The sequence below is a fragment of the Falco cherrug genome, chromosome 1 (genome assembly GCF_023634085.1).
Source record: "Falco cherrug isolate bFalChe1 chromosome 1, bFalChe1.pri, whole genome shotgun sequence".
Lineage (NCBI taxonomy): Eukaryota > Metazoa > Chordata > Aves > Falconiformes > Falconidae > Falco > Falco cherrug.
The window spans coordinates 46,426,081-46,445,473 of record NC_073697.1 but is presented as its reverse complement, the minus strand read 5'-3'; the positions used below and the strand labels follow the sequence as shown (position 1 = coordinate 46,445,473).

Below are 19,393 nucleotides of genomic sequence, written 5' to 3'. Positions count from 1 at the left end.
ACTCAGCTTAACAACTTTATAACCCCAGTGGGCATTTATTGCTTTGGCAGAGTTAAGTGAATTCATTGGTCATAAACTTCCATTGGTTTCTTATTACCATGAACCACGTTTAATGCTTTGTTATCAATCTTGAGCTATCATTTTCTGAAAATATAAGTTTTCTTTGGAAAAAAAAAAAAAAAAAAGCTCCTGCAGCACTGGATGTTATAAAGGAAGGTGTTCTGTAGCATGCACATGCAGTTTAGCTTCAGGAAATGCTGTTTCTCATCACACCTGGCCTATTTTTGTATAATGCTGTTATGTAGTTTATTGAGCTGACCGTGCTTCATTCCTTCTGCAGCAGGAACAGGAGGTGTTTAGCACTGGATGAGCATAAGCCTACATTTTTAATCCAGGAATTATTTGGAGAGAGTTGAATCTGCCTGAAAGCCATGAAACAAGGGTGTGAGCATGAGAACTGACTGTCATGTGAGAGGTGCAGTGAGAGGCATCCCAGGGCAGCCTGTGATCTAAATCCCCTTTTCCTGAACCCAGGCTTATCCAAAGGAGGCCCTTCCTTCAGCTGACTCCCAGTTCAGCCCGTTATTTTAGAAAAGGTGGGATCTTTGGCACCGGTAAGAAGAGGTAAAGGAGAAATCCCCTCTGTGGCAAAAGACAAGTCACCCAACTTTGCTGCCTGAGCTCGTCCGTTCTGCAAAATAAGGACAACAGAACCCGGCTGCTTCAACATGTTGTGAGGATTAATGGATTAAACAGGTCTGATCGTGCATGAATTGAAGGTTGCCAGTTGCCAAGTGTGTTGGACATGGCAACTCTATGTGTTGGTAAATATCCAGTCATGAATTCTTAATGAATATTCTGAATAGTGAGGTTCTTCTAAGTATCTCTGAGGATTCACCCTACAGTCCCTGGGTCTGGGCATGTAAAAGGAACCAGGACAAACATAGTCCATCCTTTCTGCCATGTCGGCAATTCAAGCCTTTCATTGTATGAATCATGTTTGCCACTCTACCCCAGGTGCAAGGCCTCTGGCAAATGACACTGTTGTGTCCCCTGTTTGGGAACATCTCCTGGGGAGGCAGCTGGGTCCTTCCAACACAACTGCAAAGTAGTCACCCACCCAGAGCAACCTGAATGACTCCCAGCAGGATGCAGACTGGGAGGAAGGGCAGGTGCATCAGCAAGAGGCAGCAAGATTGTGGGTCACACATGCAGCATGAGACTTCACGCCCTGAAACCGAAGGAAACAACGCAAGGAGAAATGAGGTGGGCTGTGAATGAACTAACCCGGAGCCAGTGTGATGAGTTGTGGTGAGCAAAGAAACGTTGTGAAATCTGTGCCTCTGTACAATATCTTTCCTGGCTAATCCTGCTCCAGCAGTGACTCCACAAAGCTAATTTCCCGGGAGCTTCAGCTCATGTTGCAATCGGCTCTGATGCCTGCTCCAGAGCCTGAGACAAGAGCATGCACATCCACCAAAGTAGGGGATTATCCAGGGACACAACAAATATTCACTGCAACATTAATCATATCAAGTGGAAAATGGCATACCAATGATTTCTGGGGTGACTCGTGTGACTTTCCAAGTTTTGGTGTGTTTTAATTCTAAAGTGCTTGGCATCATTGAGGCAGGATGTTTTGGACTAACAATTATACAGCTCAAGTGCAAAAGCAAAAGGGCCTGCTAAAGTAAATGACGGTTTTGCTTTGAAGTTTATTGGAAAAAGAGCCAAGTCTATAGGATCTAAGGATATAGTCCTGCAAAACTGGTTTAGTGTGGAGAGCACATGAGAAGAAACAATAAAATCAATGAGGCTTTACCGAGATCTTGGCAAGTCTTGTGATACTTTGTTTTTAAATGCACTTTTCTGGGGAAAAGAGCGAACATATACACAATGCAGGGTGATTTTCTATTTTGGATATGAGGTGTAATCCTAGTCATCCTTACGTTCAGAAAGATATAGGAGAACTGGCACAATGAAAGGCAGAAAGGACAGAGAACGGAGCAATTTTCATGTATAAGCTGTGATCCTTCAGCTCAGAAGTGAGGTGGCTGAAGGCAGTGCAGTGAAGACACATAAAATTCTGAGCAGTGTGGAGAAGGTGATTACAACCCAAAAAGTCAAGGGCACCCGGTCAAACTATCAGGTTTATAAATAAATTATAGCAAAGAAATAATTTTTCACCCAGTGAAACTGTGGAAATCATTCCTAGGGATGTTGTAGAGGCCAAAATGATAAAAAAGTTCAAAAAGGTATTTTCAAGGAGGAAGAGCCCATGAACAGTTAAATGCAATGCTCTTCCAGCTTGGTAAATCCCTGGATGACTGCAATTTGGGAGGATACATCATGAAAATTCTTGACCTATATGCGCCACGTTTTCCTTCCCTAGGGCACTGATACTGTTGAGGATAGGACTAGATGGGGTACGGCCCACTTGGGGTGGTCTCTTTTGGTCTTATTCCACATTTTTGCCCAGAAATGTCTGTGCAGAATAAGAAATGAATGATTGTATGTATTTTGATCTAAAAATCTAATGCCCTGATACTAAGTTTTAACTACCTTAGACCAGCTTCTGCTTTACCCAGACATTGAGGGCTGATCTCACACCTTAAGCAAAAGCAGGGCTCCCATGTCTCATTAGCAGTGCCCTTCTTTGCCTCCTAAAAAGACAGGCAAAATTAAGATCCCCTTTCCAGTATACCATCTAGAAATATAAGCAATTTCTTCTTTGAAAGAACTAAATGTGATTGTCAGTCTCTGAGGTATGACCTAAAGTTATATGGGGGATTTTCAGATGTGCTGCTTCATTTTGCTACTCTCTCCTTGGGTTTTTAGGTCAGCAAGCCCAGCTCTGAATACATGCCTACCTCTTGTCTTGAAGATCTGAAACCTTTAATGAGTAGGCCAGGTCTTCATCTTGTGCAACTGGCAGAAATCCACTGCCTGCAGGAAAGCTACAGAGGTTTATGAAGTATTTCCAAATACCTACAGTCACGACTCTTCGCATCCACCTCAACCATTTCCTGGAGTTCCTATGTGCAAATGTAGCCAACATCTGTTGCAAAAGTGATATTAAACAGCTTTGGGTTAGCATATTTACCAATGAAAACCTGGTTTTGCATGACGGAAGCAGGTATCCTTAAAAATTATTTTCTCCTTCTCACAGTTACCTGAAATCTCTGGGGTGAGAGATGGCTTTTCTTCAGCTGTTTCAGACATTTGCTCTCTGACCTTTTGAAGTTACACTTCTTTATCTTTCCCAGCGTTACATTCTCCTGGAGCTGGCTCTGGTATCTAAAGCACTTGCAAAGTTTTTTCTTTCTCCTTACCTTTACTGACAGTCTAGATAGACTGTGGAAACCAAGCCTCTTTGAAGCTAAGGATTTAGCAATGTTCAAGTAGGAGCTGGACATTTTGTATTGATAGCAAGTGCAGAGAGAACTATAACTCTAAAGCTAACAAAACTAGAGACTTGGAAATACTATCAGACCTCATTCTTCAGGGTTTAAGTGTTTAAGTATAAAGATTTAGGATGAAATTGTCCTGGCAGGCAGATTATCCCACAGCTGCATGAATTTTCTCTAAAGCATCTGATGCTGGCTCACATCTTAAAAAACGGCTTGCATGGATGTACATTAGGTCTGATCCAGGTTGTCCCTGTTGACTACTGCCCAATTCACTATTTTAAGCCTCTCTGTAGGAGTTTGTGGAAAATCACAGTGGGACTTTTTTATAATCTGAGGCAGACCTCTCTTTTTAAGAAACTGCTTCAAGATTTTGTAGTTGGGAGTTCATCTTTCTTTTTGTTTTAACCTTTTAAGGTTACTAAAACTCTACTAGAACAGTCACCAGGCAATTTATTATGGTGTGATCTCAGTAAAAACCCTTTCCTACCTGGAGCCATAATAAAACTTGCTCATCTTTGTAAAAGCCAGTTGAAACTGGCCTGAGATAGTTAAAAATGAGATGCAAACATGAGATAATGCTGGTCTGACAGTGGGGCTTAACATCCCCTCTGGGACATTGTGGGGTACAAGAACCAAAGCTGTCCCATGCCTCGTCAAGTCTGGCCGCTGCCTCCCCTCTCCTGTGCCACTCTTCCCTTCAGGCATAACCCTCTCTTTCCTGAGCTTTATTTTAAAATCTCCACCCACTTGCTTTTATCTGAAATGTGGACCCTTATGAGACTTTTCAGGACAATTTCCATGGGAAATATTTGTCTCACAATGGAGTCCTTTCCCATAGTTTTGGGAGCAGAGGGGCAATTTTTTTCTCATAAACTGGACTATGCACCATTGTGCATACTGTAAACCTCTGTCAGAGGCCTGAAGAAGGACTGGTTGCCTCTAGCTAACAATACCACTGGGCTAATTGGTAGAAATAATTATCCCAAACGCTGGAAAAACTCAATTAGAAGAAAAACACATTAAAATATTGTTCCCAGATACTCTATCTTCATTATAAGAGACCACCCATGTGAGTTTAGTCCTCCCACTGTTATACAGAGGTGTTATTATTTTTAAAAAGTAGAAAATTTCAGGCAGGGTGGGGAAGAAGGCTAGGGGAGTCTTTGGGACAGACACAAATCACTCTGTCATTCTGCACTGAAGAGACAGTGTTAGAGGAGTAACAAGCCATTAGTGAAAGCCAAGTGCCTAGACTTCTTTTTTATTTTTAATAATGAGTGGTCCAAAGCCATTGTATTAAATGTAAATGGAGAGGGAAATTATATTCCATATACTCCACACTGTATTGTAGTCGCGCAGACAGCTGGTTGCAGCACACACAGCCTGAACCACCTCTCCGGCGGTACATGCCATCCTCGCTGAGGTCAGTATTATTTCTTGTCCTGACAAGGAGTCTCTGCTCAAAAGACTTTAATTTTTTTGTCTGCTTTAAGCGACAGCAGGGGGTATGAGCAGGGCATTTTTCTCAAGTGATGAAGTCTGTTCCCACGGCTGTGGGAAGGAAGATGGAGGGAGAGGGAGCGGGAGGCAGGAACAGGCAGAGGAGTGGGATATGTGGAGAGATTGGAACTTTGGCAGGAACATTTGGATGATGGCACTGAAAGTAGGTTTAAACCAGTTACGTTGTTTGAGGGCAAGGAGGCAGCTTCCTCTGCAACAGGTCTGCAGTCAGCAGTTTGCTCTGGCCTGTGTCTGAGATGCAGCTGATGAATTATTTCTCCAATATTCCTAAACTTGCATGCCCATATTTCTCCAATATTCCTAAACTTGCATGCCCATGTGGAAGCAAGGAGGCATGTTGATAACCTGTCTCACCCTCCTTTTGTTGGGTCAGCAGCATCCGCAGCTCTGGCTGCTCCGTAAATATCACTAGGAGAGATATTTAGGAGCCCTGATGTGAGCCAGACAAGAGGCCGGGCTGCTGCCTGCCCTGACCGCTCACCGCTGCTAATCATTTGTATTATTGTTATGCCTGGAGGCCCTGGCTGGGAGCAGGGCTCCCACTGTGCGCTCTTATCTGCAAAGCTGCAGCCAGATGAAATCCCTGTCCAAATGGTTGACTAGCTCGGACAGTCCAGGCGTGGGAGAAAGGAAATGTTATTCCCTCTTTATAGGGGGCATTTGTGGCACAGAGGTTTTCCTGATGTCAGAAGGGATCTTGTGACACAGCTGGGAGGAACATCCAGGACACTGTGTACTCATGTTTGCTTACTAGGACACCCTGACTTCATACGCTGGGCTGGTCTCGGTGAGGTGGCTGCATCTCTTCATCCCACAGAATTGTATTAGGCAGCAGAAACACCTGGAGACATCGCTGGTTCCCAGGTGCAGGGGCTATGTGGATGCTCTGCTCCCAGGAGTCCGCTTGCTGCTAAAATCCAGATACTGGCCTCCAGGAGAAGAAGCGTCCATGTGTGGTAGGGTGGTTGTGTCCTCTGCTCCTACCGGACTGAGCCAGGAATAGGTAAAAGGGTGTTCCTGATCAGTGCCTCTTCCCCTGATCTCAGACTCCAGGTAACTTCCAACATTTCTATCCCTGAGTGGAGCTTCCCCTTCCTCTCCTGTATTTCCCCCATCAGATAGGTCTCACAACCAAAGCTGCAGATAACAGTCATTAGGTAGTGGATGACATCTGACCACTCCTCCTTGTTCTCAAGGGTCACCAAAGTTCCTTGTTAGCAAAACGCTTCTCTTCATGTAACTTGCAACCTCAAAGTACACCTTGCCTGTGGGAGCACAGGTCAAACCCCTGATCAAAAGCCCTGTAGGATAAGGCTGTGGCCATATCTTCAGGATTTTGCGCATAGCTGGAAGTGAAAGAGTTAGCAAAAAGGGTTGGGTTGAGGTTTTTTTGGAGATACAAGTGGGAATTTAAGAAGAAATTATTCATTCCTTCTGCTTAAATTTGAGCTGGATCCACATTTTAGATTGTCGTGCTTGCAGATAGAATGGCTGTAGTCATGTAATTGCCGGTCTCTGTGACCAGCAATGATATATTCAAGAGGTGCTGAAGGACATTTTACAGCTTAGAAATGGGGAAATTCTTCCCTTCTTCCTCCACAGATATATGCCTTAATGTGAGCAAATATGGCAAAGTGCAACTATGTGGCACATCTTGAAACTGGAATCTGCCTGGTCTTCTCCCCTGGGACTGAATTTGACAAGGCCTTACTATGTCAGGAGTGCTAAAGTGAAACAGCAGAGTACTGCTGAGTTTCATCCAAACCCAGTGTTATTATATGAACTACTTTCATCTACTGTCTGTGCCTCTTCCCACCCAAATATGGACAGAATAAATAAAAAAAAAAACCACAAACTTTGCTGCTCTGGTCGGAGCACACAGGAGCTATCCAGTACACTCGTGAAAAAAACTGAGATATCTCACCTCCGTACAGGAATTTTTATCTATAGTTTTCAGCTTGCTTTATAAAGGGGAGAAGAGCAGTGTCTCTGTTTTACTGATGAGGAAGTAGGATGAATAAGAAGTAAACCCAAATTCTTTGGAAGATTGAATGGGAAGATGTAAGTGGCTGTAGGGAGATTATAAAGATATGTATGCAAATATGTCCAGTGCTGGGAATCTGCAATAGACATGGCCCAGCCTCTCACTGTGTGGAGATACTGCAGTTTCACCTGTCCCAGTTCTGGGGAGAAGTGTCTGTTCCCCCAGAAACTGGGAATTTTATTTTAGTGAGGCTGGTAGCAACACCAGCTGTAGGTTCAGCAACATCCCCAAACCTGCAAAATTCAGTTAGAATCCTTCTAACAGGATCAGGCTTTAGTTGTAAAACAACTCCTTGGTTACTCGGAAGAGAATCATCAAAAAGCACCCAGTTTATCTTCTTCTCCCTTCATCTTTATCTCCTTCTTCCTTCATGACCCTTCTATAGGACACCTCTCCTGAGACCTGGGTGGAGAGCAGCCAGCTGAGCTGGTGGCTTTACAGGAAAAGGCCCAAATGCTCACAAACAAGTTCTAATAGTGGCTGACGAGTAGTGTAAATAAATACAATGCAACTAACAGCAATATTATGCAGACATGCATTGTAGTCATTTTAGCTGGGTAAGCTCATTGAGTACCATGAAACAATGTTTTATAATCGCCTGGGGGACGTAGTGGGTGCCTTGAAGGGGCAAATGATATTAATGATGTTATTCAGAAGGATTAATGCCATCATATCACAGAGTCCCCTATGACTCCAAAGAGCACGTCTATTAATGAACTTACTTATGATTAAAACATGCTGAGCGAAACAATGGTTAATTGAGCAATGGAAAAAATACAAGGGAAGATTTTATCTTTTATGAAAGCAGATTTATACAATTTAGCCTGTGACTAAAATTGTCTTTGAGGTGTGTAGGATCATGTTTGCAATCAGAGAATGTCATCGCCTCTTGGACAGGACACAGGAACTGGCCACTGTGGGCTTCTTGCCATCCCAAATTAACCACTGCACATCTGGCATAGAACTTCACCACTTTCCTCCAGTTTACTGCTGAAATATCTACCCCATCCCATCTGCTCAGACAAGCCCACCGAGGGCTACTGGAGCAAAAGGTCTGGGGCGCAGCATATGAACATCAAATGTCTGTGGGTTTGGATAACACCCACAGTGAGAAATCCAGGGAGTGGTTAACTGAAGGCGAGTCAGGGTGTTGCAGGGCATTTGCTGAACATGATAACTCCTTGTGTGCCTGCTCCTGGGCAGAGGCAGGGAGCGCTGGCCATGCCAAAGAGGGCCTCTGCAGACCCCAGCTGGAGGGACCAATCTCAGAAGAAGCTCAGGGTTGTGGACCTTGGTCTTGCAGATGGACCTGCTGCAGGGTTGCTAGGAAGTATCTGAGGTGGGGAAAAGGACCTTGCCTGCAAGGTCCATGCCAATTTCCCCTTGATAGCAGAGGAGGAGCCTGCTTGTGGAGGCCCATCATAAAGGACACATTTCCATCTGCAATTGCAGTCCTGGATCAAAGATCCTGAAGAGTCCCAGGTCTGTTTGGGTCTGGGTCCATTATACATGTTTCTTGCACATATACAGTGTTACGTGTGTCAAGGGTACAGCTGGGAGCTTGTCACAGACTCCCCCCCCGCATCAGGCAGCTGAAGCTGTGAAGGTGTTGGATGACTTGAGTTTATGCAACCTGCTTTTCTAGGCAAGACCTTTTTCTGAGATCTTTCAACTCTTTTTATGAGTAACAGCCTGGCAAGATCTCCACTTCAACAAGCTACCTCAAGAAGCAGTTGAAGATTTTACTGAAAACTTCTGAAATCTCCAGACCTGTCCTAACCTGCAGCTTCTCAAGTGGTTTCTATTATTTCAAGAGCCATGTGGCTGTACTGAAAGTTTTCTTACGTTTCCTCAGGCTTAATTCCCAAAAGTCATCAGAGAGACCTTGATCAAAGCATGGCTCTGGCCCTCTGGTCTCTGGGAACCTGCTGCCAGGGCATGCTTCCCTCTGCCTTGTCCAGGCCCAGGGCCAGAGGTGGGGTGTCCACATCCTGGGGTGTCCGTCCCTGCAAGGGGAACAGTGTTTCTTGGGAGTGGGGCAAAGATGCTGGTCCCTGAACCTCGTGCTGACTCTGTCCTTGGCCATGCTCTCAGCTGGAGATCACCCCTCCTACATGCCCTCATCTACGTGAAACCTCCACCCACATCTCAGCGGCTTTGGTGCAAACTCTCCTGTCTTATCTCAAGCACTCAGGGCTTTTGGGCCAGCAAAATGCACCCTGTTCTCCCTCATACGCAAACTGCTGCAGTTCATTTTCTGCTTCATGTCCTCTTTTCCCTTACAAGCCTCACTGTGCCTGGCTTTTCCTTTAAAAAAAGACCCCTCCACATGCAAATATCCCTCCCTCCATCCTCTGTACCTGCCAGACTCCGCATGCGCCTGGTGTGCTTGCTGAGCCCTGCCTTGGCACTGTGGTGGGGCTCCTCGTGCTGGGGCAGCCGGTGTGATCTCACCCTGGACACAGGCATTTTCCTCCTGCTGGAAAAAGAACATTTGGGCTATTAACAGAGAGGAAGCTCACAGTGTCATGCAAGTTTATATCAAACAATTATTGTACCAAAGGAGCTGGAAAAACAATTTTTTTAAGTACTACTGTCTCATTTCCCATTTTTTTAAAACAAAAGCTCGAATATTTCAGCTATAAAAAGAGTGGACAGTGTATTAACTCTTGATGTTGCTTACATACGAACAAAAAATAACTGGAGGTTTAAGCCCAGAACTCCGTATCTCTAATCCTTCATGCCGGATCCTTATCTTAAAGTTGTGATTCAAAATAAGCTCTAATAAAAATTATGCACCAGCCAAGGCAGGAAATACAATTCTTGCCCTACCCTTTCTATCTTGTTCCCCATGATTACAGACCTATTGAGTGTGCCATAAGGGAACACACAATAGAATGAGATCAAATAATAAATGGAAGCAATACATCAGCCATATACTCCTTTAGCCCAAAACAACTTTCACCTCCAATTTCAGTCCATAAGGCCATGAACAGAACAGCACGTATCACCCTTCATGGGTAATAGGTGTATTACGGGTAAAGGAAAAAAAAAATCAGTTGATTTTGCTGGTGATCACATAACAGAGTTTCCCAAAGGAAACCTAAAGCTGAAAGGGTGTGTGAATTCACGTTATGCATCACAATGTCAACTTTTATGTAGCCATTTATTTCAAAAGATAGGTATTTTATTGATTTCTGTGAACTTTTTATAATTGGGAATGTGAAAAGCTGTGGTACCCTGAACTGAGTATATTTTCTCATCTCAGGGGACACTTAAGTCTCTACCAAGTGTTTCCCCAGAACTGGAGAGAAGCAAAACATCCTCCCATGTTTTTGATCCCAACTAAGCTTTGATGAACTTTGCAGAAGTCTGTACTCTGTGTTGGTCCCCAAACTACAAAAATTGCTGTACCTTGCTACACAAAGCCTGAGTTAACCCAAAATTATGAGACAAAGGACTGGTGATTTTATCATTGTTTATTTGCTGCCATGTAGTGACATGTTATCTGTTGTTCATAACACTTAATGGAGAACTGGATTACACAGTGTAAACAAAGTTACCCTATATGCTGATGTTAAATTAAGTCTTACAATGATTTTTTAATGATAAATTACTCAAAAAAGTTACAGAAGGCTGTCTCTATGAAATTACTTACCTATTTGTAAAGCTGAAGTATTGTAATGCAATTTTAGTGTTCATAATATGGTTTTACTGCTCGTACCTTACTAGATTTTGCAACTTAAAGGTTGATATTATAGACAGGGTGAAACACCATTTTGTCTGTAAAAGGTTTAGCAGAGGCTGAATATCCTTAAATTACTCTCATGGCAGTATAAATGTTTTGAGTTCTTTTGCAATCACAATTTTGTTCAGCAGCAGAATTATTTTTGTTGAACTTGTAAACTTTCCAGTACAAACTTGCTTTTGTTGACAGTATGTTTTTTGTAGCTTTTTCAAGATAAAAACCTATTTTGATGATCACAAGAACCTGGCATTTACGTATAAGAAAAATAGGAAAAAATGTTGACATTACTTTTTGTTCTATTGTGGTAGGCACTTGCAGAGGCTAAAGCCCCTTAATGCATGGGAGCTGATGAGAGATAACGTCAATAAGAATGATGTAAATATGTAAGTAGATAATTGTCTGGACAGTTGCAAGGAGTTAAGAGTTTTAAGCAATTGTCTGTGTTTATTGACTGGTCCATACCTGGGTCTACTGTTTCATGAGTACTACCAGCCAGAAGAGATGAAAAGCTGCTGGGAAACTGTGCTGCAGGGGGACTGCTGAAAGCTGTGAACTGGGGACTCAGCCTGGGCTGACAGAGGTGCCTCAGCGAGCTCCAGCTTTAAATTAGGGCTAGGGTTGGAAGGGGAGGACCTGGCTGGCTTAAGTTCCAGCCATGCCCTTACCCTGAAACCTCATGAACCAGAACTACTGCTATCACCCTCCTTCAGCAAAAGCCATCTCAGTGTGGCTTCTTATTTGCAAAGGGGATGCAGACACAGCTGCTGGGGCACGTAACAGTTGGTAGCCCTTTGCTGTGTATGTTGGAGAAGATGAACTAAGTGCTCGCAGCCTGTGTGCAGGAGGAGAGAACGACACTAATGCATGTGGAAAAACAAAAGGAGGCAAGCAGGAAATAAATGAAAAAAAAAAATCCATGAGAAAATGGATTTTGTGGTGTATTTAACCATGGCTGGGAGGGGGTTGACTATGAAATGAGAAAGTTTGCTTGGTTGCCTGTAGGGTTTATTTGTTTTTTAAAGTTTCCTTTAAAAAGAGCAGGAAAAATCAAGCAAAAAGTCAAACTTCTCATCAGCTGGTGACTCAGACAGCTCAAGCTGCAAGCAGCTCTGCAATTTCTCACTAAGCAGCATGTGGTTCTCTCAGCCTTGGTGCAGAGACCCCCTTGAAAGACCCATTTGGACGAACTAAAATTTATGCTGGTGTCTAAAGCTAAGCAAGCAGATGGATTTTTACTGGAAGAAGAATGTCCTGAATGAAAGCAGGATTAGTTTTGTGGAAAATCACCTGTGCTAAATACTAGTTTGGGCCAGTGACTGATTTAGTGGCAGTGGATGGAAGAAGCCAAACATCTGTTTCCCTCAATCCTTTTTAAATGTTTCCCTCATCCTTTCACAGTGCCAAGCCTACAAGTATTTCAAGATCAAAGCGTTCAGGTTCCTGAGCATTTCCTATATTTAGCAAATACCTGAATGAAGCCATGACCTTTCCCAATAAGAGATGAGTTGACAACTGAACTGTGACTCCTACATATGTGCGCAGCTTTCTTCCCCATACCCAGCTCGGTCATGAGTTACACGTCCCCATAGTGTAAGGCTCATCTGGCGTAAGGTCTCACATCTGTTGATCAATGATGGGCAGCACTAGGGTCTCCTTTACTAAAGATGCCATTGATCTGGGATATGTAAGATTACAGGAGGGCAAGACTTGGGTTTCCATCCCATGCAAATTGCCAAAATTTTTTTTAGCTTGAATTCCTCCCTTAGCATTTAATGCAGACCACCAGAAATCTTCTACTTGGATAATTTCTAAATATTTTATTTATGAGTCAAGCTACTATTAATTTATTATATATTTCTATCAATTTGTTATATATTTTATAGATACCTATTGTAGAATACACATGCATGTATCAATATGCACTAATTTTTCCTTTCATTGAAAAGGTTAAAACAGGGCATTCTAACAATCCTGAATCTGAAATACTTCCCAAAACATATTTTTTCCAGTTTCTCTGGAGAATTTCCCACCAGTTCCATAATGAAGCCATTCAAAACAGACTAAACAGGCAAAGTATTTAAATGACAATATTCCAAATGGCAGACACTTCAGAGAGAGGCATTGGTACATGCTATGTGTTTTTTGACACATCTTGGTTCTTCGGTACAGCATGTATTAAAAAACATTTCTTTTTTCCACGATACTCTCTGAGGAGGGTGTGCTCCCTGGAACAAACTTGCTGTCCAAATGCAGTCAGGAGGAAGGTGATTACAGTTGAACAAGATGTATAATTGGCCTTTTGCTAGTTAATGGCCATATACCATGCATTTGTTAATAGTTTTGTTACAATACAGGTTGTGATTTTTTTTTTCTAACTTTATTTTCTGTTGTTAAGGCTTTGATTACTATTTTAAAGAACAAGAAAGTTGAAGGTATCTGTACCCATGTGCAGCTTCTAGGAGAGCTTTGGCTGAAAAAGCATTACCAAGAGCTGACTGAAATGGATAAATTTTGTTTTCCAGATTTTTCTCTCTTTTCCCTGTCTCTTACATACTGACATGACTGTCATTTTAATTACGTAATATTGCACTTGTTGAAATTGCATTTCCCTGTTGCTGATGGAATAGCGGTTCTCCCATCAAGATGCATGAAAGTGTATACAGTTGTGGGTGGGGGAAGGAATTTAATATATTTTTATGCAGAAGTCATCTATACTCCAAAAGTGAGCCAATTTCTATGTGGAAACAGATTTGGCCTCCTTTAAAAACTGGCTGACTTCCCTGGAAAATGTATCCATTTCGGCCAACAACTGTCTAAACTAACAGAACTTTCTTTGCGAACATTTTGAACCCAAAATGCAGTACAGAAAACTTTTCAGGATGAGCTTGTTTGCTGTTTTATACTTCTTCAGTTGTCACCCAGCTATGAAATTGGCTTGGTGTCATGGTGAGGAGCTTCAGTCTTTCCAGAAGTGCAAAACGGCAACTGCAGCCACAAGCGATTGAGGGCCTGGGTTTATCCTCTCACCTGGAGCGCAGTATCAGCCACAGCATAGAGCTCCCTGGTGCCACGCTGCGACATGCATTCTGCATTCATGGAGAGGGATGGCCAGCCCCAGCCAATCCCAAAAAACAACCTAGGCTTAATCCTACCTCAGGGTCTGAAACATCATCGTAAACCATGCAGGCACACTGAAAATAGAGAAAAATGTATCCTTTCGCTGTTGTGAAGCTGTGTGAGTAAATTCCTGGGCACCGTGCTGAGGCTTTACTGCAAAGTTGTGGCTTGTGCCAAGGATGGATTTTGATAAATGGCTGTAGACTTGCAGAGTGCCTTGCCTTTGCCTCTAGAAATGCCCAGACTGCTGGGGGATGAATACAGCTTTGCACAGTGTCCTCAGGGCTCACACAAACAAATGGGGTAGGAGCAGCAGTAAGAAAAAGGGCACTTCTTCCCTTTGAGAAAGGCTGTTCTGTTAGTGGAGGGGGTGCGTGTGTGCAGCCTAATACCTAACGTTTGTCTTATTTTTTAAATCACTAATTCTCTTTCCCCTTGCCTCTCTGTCACCCCAGTCCTGTTAAATCTCACTCTCTGAGTAAGTGGCTTTTGGTGACTAGCATCTATTTTGCCCGTCCTGCTGAGCACATGCTGGGCTTGGCTGTTGGAACCTGGTGGGGTCCCTGCAGTGTACCAAGCTGGAGGATGCTGTCATTGGAGCCTCATACTCAGCTGGCCTGCTGCAGCTCTCCCCTGCTGTAACTCTCTGCTCCAGGTATGTCACCTGCCACCACAGAGGACACTGTGAGGTCCCAGACCAAGCTAAAGTCTGCAGCTTTTCTCGCTCTTGAGCTGCTCTTGGGCTGATGATGACAGCAGTGAGGTTAAAGTGGATTGCCCTAAGTCATACAGCAAGTGAATGGGAGAACCTCAGCTTTAAAGCTTACAGTTCAAAACCCACTCACTAGCTGCTTAAACAGGTAAAGAATTTTTTTTCTTTTCTTTTTCTTTTCTTTTCTACTTTTTCTACCTTCACGGTGGGTTTTAACATGCAGTCATATCATTCCCTTTTGAAAACATATATTAAGAACTGCAACATAATTCCTTTTCTTGCCAATGTCAATGTAATAGGAAGAAGAATATTGTCATTTGGGTTGCTAATGTGTTATTCTGGGTTGTCATAGCAATAACATATGATTATTCTGCTCAATTTTTATTTAGGAATTGTCTTTAATTTTCAGATTTAAACTGAATTAACCAATTTTCTCAAGCGATCGGTGTCATACTTTGGACAAGAAGATAATTAAATGGAAAAGAACAGCCAGTTCAGGTAGTCTTTTAATCTTTCTGATAATTTTATGTCTCTCCTTGAATTTACTGTCCTTAATAGAGACATCCTGAAGCTGGTTCATCTAATCAATATATTTATGCAACAGTCAGGAGCTGCCATATGGTGACATTCTCCTCTGAGCCTGTTCCCGACTCCTGGCTGGGTCTATTCCTGGATTTACTGAGAATCCTCTGAGAATAACAGCTGGGTGTAAAATGATAGCCCGAGGGTGCTGTCCAACACACACTTCAGATTTCGGATTATTTATATATTTAGGCAGATAGTGATAAAGTGGAGCTCACTCTCCTTATGGTTTCTGATTACAGAAAGCAGGTTTTGCACAGGCCCACCAAATAGGCTGTGACTGAGGGAGTGTGACGGCTTCCCAGAGGAACGTGGTCTTAGTATAGGCATGTCTACAGAACGTACCCACTACCACACATAATTGTGGGCTTAAGGAGATGCTTGTCTTTGGTGCTGGTCGTTATTGTACATACTGAGACTACTGGAAAGCCCTAAAGTTTTTAATGGGGGATTTAACTTTTTGACTTATCCAAGGGGAATTCCTGGAGAAGATGGTGCAAGTGAGCTCCCTGACCTCAATTACACCTGCTTGGGTGCATCAGGTTTATTGATGTGTACTTTTGGTCTATTATAATGGCTCCATGGCCATTTCTGCCTGTGCATAAAGCAGCAAAGTACAAACTAATTCACTCTATGTTTTGCTACACCTGGAAAACACTTATTTCCAGACTTTCTTAGAGCTGCTTGTGTCACTCTCTTTCAGCACACACTGCTCAGGACTACAGCCAAAGGAAGATAAAGTCCTCCCCAGCGCAGATTTTCCCTCTCAGTCTGCCTTACACCTATATTTCACGGGAAGGGAACTGGTTTGCAGTTGACTCTAGATGCAGGTCAGCATGTGGGGGTCTACTCCCACCCTGTGCATTTCCACAGCATGTCCAGTCTCAGTGCTGGAGGTCCACAGCACATAGGAACCAACAGTCCCAAATGTTTGTCTTTGGTCTGGGAAAGGACTGTCTGAGTGGGAGGAGTTGCTTGCAACTCACCCTGCAAAAGGCTTCAAATAATCCCAAATTACTCACCTTTGGAAACCTTTTAAAGGACCCTACAATTTAGCCTAGTCTTTTTTAAGTGGTTGGGCAGTATGGGGTGTGAGAGCATGAAGTAATGGGAAAGAAGAGGAATCAGGTTTTACAGATAGCATAGTAGTTTAGTCTAGAAGACAGGTCACCACAAATGACTTGGTGCTCAGTGGTTGAGCAGCTTACACCTCTTCTGTGAGGATGCAAACTGCTATGGAGCACTTGGGATGAGGTGGTGCTGGCAGCGCTGGATTTCTGCCCCCTGATGAATGCATGCCTGGCAGTAACCATCACTTGATGTGTTTCATCTTAGTTATACACTAGTCCCATTTCCATCCAGGACCTTCTTACGCTTGTAACAGTTTTCAAGTTTGAAGCTGTAGGCACCACCCATAAATGATTCACATTTCTAGAGACAATTGTTCTCATAAACGAATGAGTTATTTTTTGTACTTAGGAGTGAATGACCCTATGGAGAGTAGAATATTTTCCTAGCCAGCTTATTTCTATGGCAGGAAACATTACCCTAAGATCCACTCATCCAAGGATTTCCAGATACAACTTCCAAATGACTTTAAAAGTAAAATGGATTTTCCAGGCAGACAGAGGCCAAAGGACATTTTCACCTGACTAGTCACTGGTAATAGAGAGATGTGCATAAAGTGATTAGAAAATAGCCTTTGGTATATCATGGCAGGCCCTCACAGTTCAGTTCCGTGCTCTACCATTAGTGGAAATAAATGCTTGAAGTTCAATAACATCTACTGCCATTTCCCTTTCTTAGTGCAGAAGGCAAAACAAGTGAGGAGTCAGTTTTAAACACAGTTCCATGCAGGCCTGTGAAGATTTATGCTGGAAAGTGTTTTGACATTTATAAGGCGCATTTAATCACCACAGGTGGTGTAGGGTAGATAGATACTTTACTGCTGATGCTAAGGGATTGCAGGAAATACTTCAATGTGGTCATGGTATAATGGGAGGTGTCGGTATCTCTTGAGGCTATGCAGTGTGGTTAGTAGTTCATGGATATATTCCTGGTGTTATTCATAAAACAGAGACACAGGGCTTGAGCTGGGCACTTTATTTTAGCCCTCTGTCCCCATCCCCTCCTGGAATCCAATTGCTGCCTTGACTTGGATGTTGTCTCCTGTCCCTGCAAACAATGCAGCCATAAGGGAGTGCAGGTCAGGGCCAGGCTGAGCACCTGTACAATGTGCTGATCACCGCTCCCAGAGAATGATGCACTCCATACCTTATTCACCTGTGTGACCCAGAAGTGATACTTCCTACGCAGGTAAATGGGCAAACAGAATAAAACCCAGCAGCAAGCAGTTGGTTCATATCCCATGAATAGGATCAGTCATAAGGTCAAGCCACTGCATTGTTTCTCTTCAAGGCAGTTTCTGAATAGAGGTTCCTCTATCCTTCAATGATATATTAGCTAAAGAACAAAAACAACTCAAAATGGAATTAGAAAGGTTTGTGTCATATGTTAGGTAGCCTCATAGAAACTCAGAAAACACTCAACGTCTTGAATGACCAATGCCTGCCCATACTTGGAATGAAGTAGATGCCTTCTCCATATGGGGAGAGAGGGTCCAAGAAGGATGAAGTTCAAAGTCCAACCAAAGGGCCAGCGAGGAGCAAGAGGAGACCGGGCTGACTACCTACGACATAACTGAGGCCAGTACAGATTGCTTTGGACCGAGCTGAAATGGGGTCCTGGGCTGTGGGCATGTGGGTGTCCCAGGGGAAGCTGGGCAGGGACATTAACACCTACCTACACCCTCAGGGCCTGAACACGCTCTGCTATTTCCTTTACATTTCTTAAATTATCTTCAGAGAACTAAAGGACAGGGAGCAGCAGCTTGGCAAGGTAAGCTGGAATGTGCATTCAGAGGTGTCAGCTTGTTAAAGACTTCTCTGAGCTTAGCAGTTCTTGAGGAGGGGTGAACCAAGGAAGAGAAATTACTGAACCAAGCCGGTGTCCGAGGAACTCTCTGCTATGCATAGCAGTTTATGGGCCTCAATTAGCCTTGAAGAAAGTAACCTGTAAGTTCTATAATGGATTTTAGCAAGGGCAAGGTAAGGCTGTATGTTTAGAGACTCCTGTTAGGAAACAGATTTTGCAATTCCCTTTGAAAACAGCAGCTTGGTGTGATGAGGACTTTCATCATTGCTGGATGTTTATTCAGAACAAGAACAACAGTTACATACTATATTGGTATGGCTGACCACATAAGAGGGTCTGTCCCTAGCTGTTTGATGGCTAAAATCCAAATATAGCTTCATCCCATATATATGCCCATATAAACACAGGCACCTTGCTAACATGTGTGAGTTAGGAATGAATTTGCCATGGGCTCTTTTTATAATAAATGAAGGTAGAGATGAATCCATGACTCAGATCTTGGTGAGTTGAACTAATATCTGGAGGGAGAAGGTGGTTTTGCTGTGCTCAGACTGCTACTTTTTACGGGAACAGGCAGGCTGACATCTATGTATTTCCTACACCTAAACCAAGGTCAGATGAATCCAGGCTACAGAGCAGGTTCTTCTTCTCTTCCTCCCTCCCCAGTTGTCATCATCTCCATGCAGCCAGCTCCTATCCTGGGGCAGAAGGTTTGATTGATGCCCAAATACCTGTGCTGCTATTCTGTTCTGCCCATAGGACCAGCATGTGGCACCTATGGATTTAAGTTAGTTTTCTCCCTTAAAATGGAATCTTAAGCCCATATCTCTCTAGCTTGGCTGGTGAGGAAAGAGTGTCTGAAGTGTATTCAAAAGTGTTCATTCCCTTCCTAGGACACTTACTGGGGCAGCCACTGTTTGTGAAGAGGCACATGCCCTGGAAATATTAACTGGCTATATTAAAAGACATCCTGTGACAGAGGCTTTTTAAAAGCTGGTTTAACTTCCCATTACTGCATACTAGTTCTTAATAAACCAAACAAAAGGTGCTCTTAGAGCCAGGAGGATCAACAGCATTAATTTCTTTTCTGTTTGCTCATTCACAGCACATTTCCAAGAAATCCCTTAGGGCTCATCTATTTTACTGCCTAGAGGGCTTTAATTTGGGGATGGTTAAGGGCCCTCCAGGCCACAAAGCTGAACTGCAGCAACTGGCTCTCCTGATGCAACTACATTAATAGTGCAGATGGGAGAACACTAATCTGGGAGAAATGGGAGCTGTGGGTGGAAGGGACAAGCCAGAGCCCTGTAGTTGGTGTAAGTGTG

The 19,393-nt window shown here is 43.3% G+C and overlaps 1 long non-coding RNA gene across 1 annotated transcript in view; it reads left to right on the top strand.

Annotated features, from left to right (window-relative positions):
* LOC114017880 (uncharacterized) overlaps window positions 1–12,423 on the top strand; it is a 59,115-nt gene extending 46,692 nt beyond the window's left edge. Inside the window, exon 10 of the long non-coding RNA XR_008730376.1 lies at window positions 341–12,423. This is a non-coding gene — a long non-coding RNA (uncharacterized LOC114017880). The remainder of the gene's footprint in view (window positions 1–340) is intronic.
* Window positions 12,424–19,393: the final 6,970 nt, after the last annotated feature.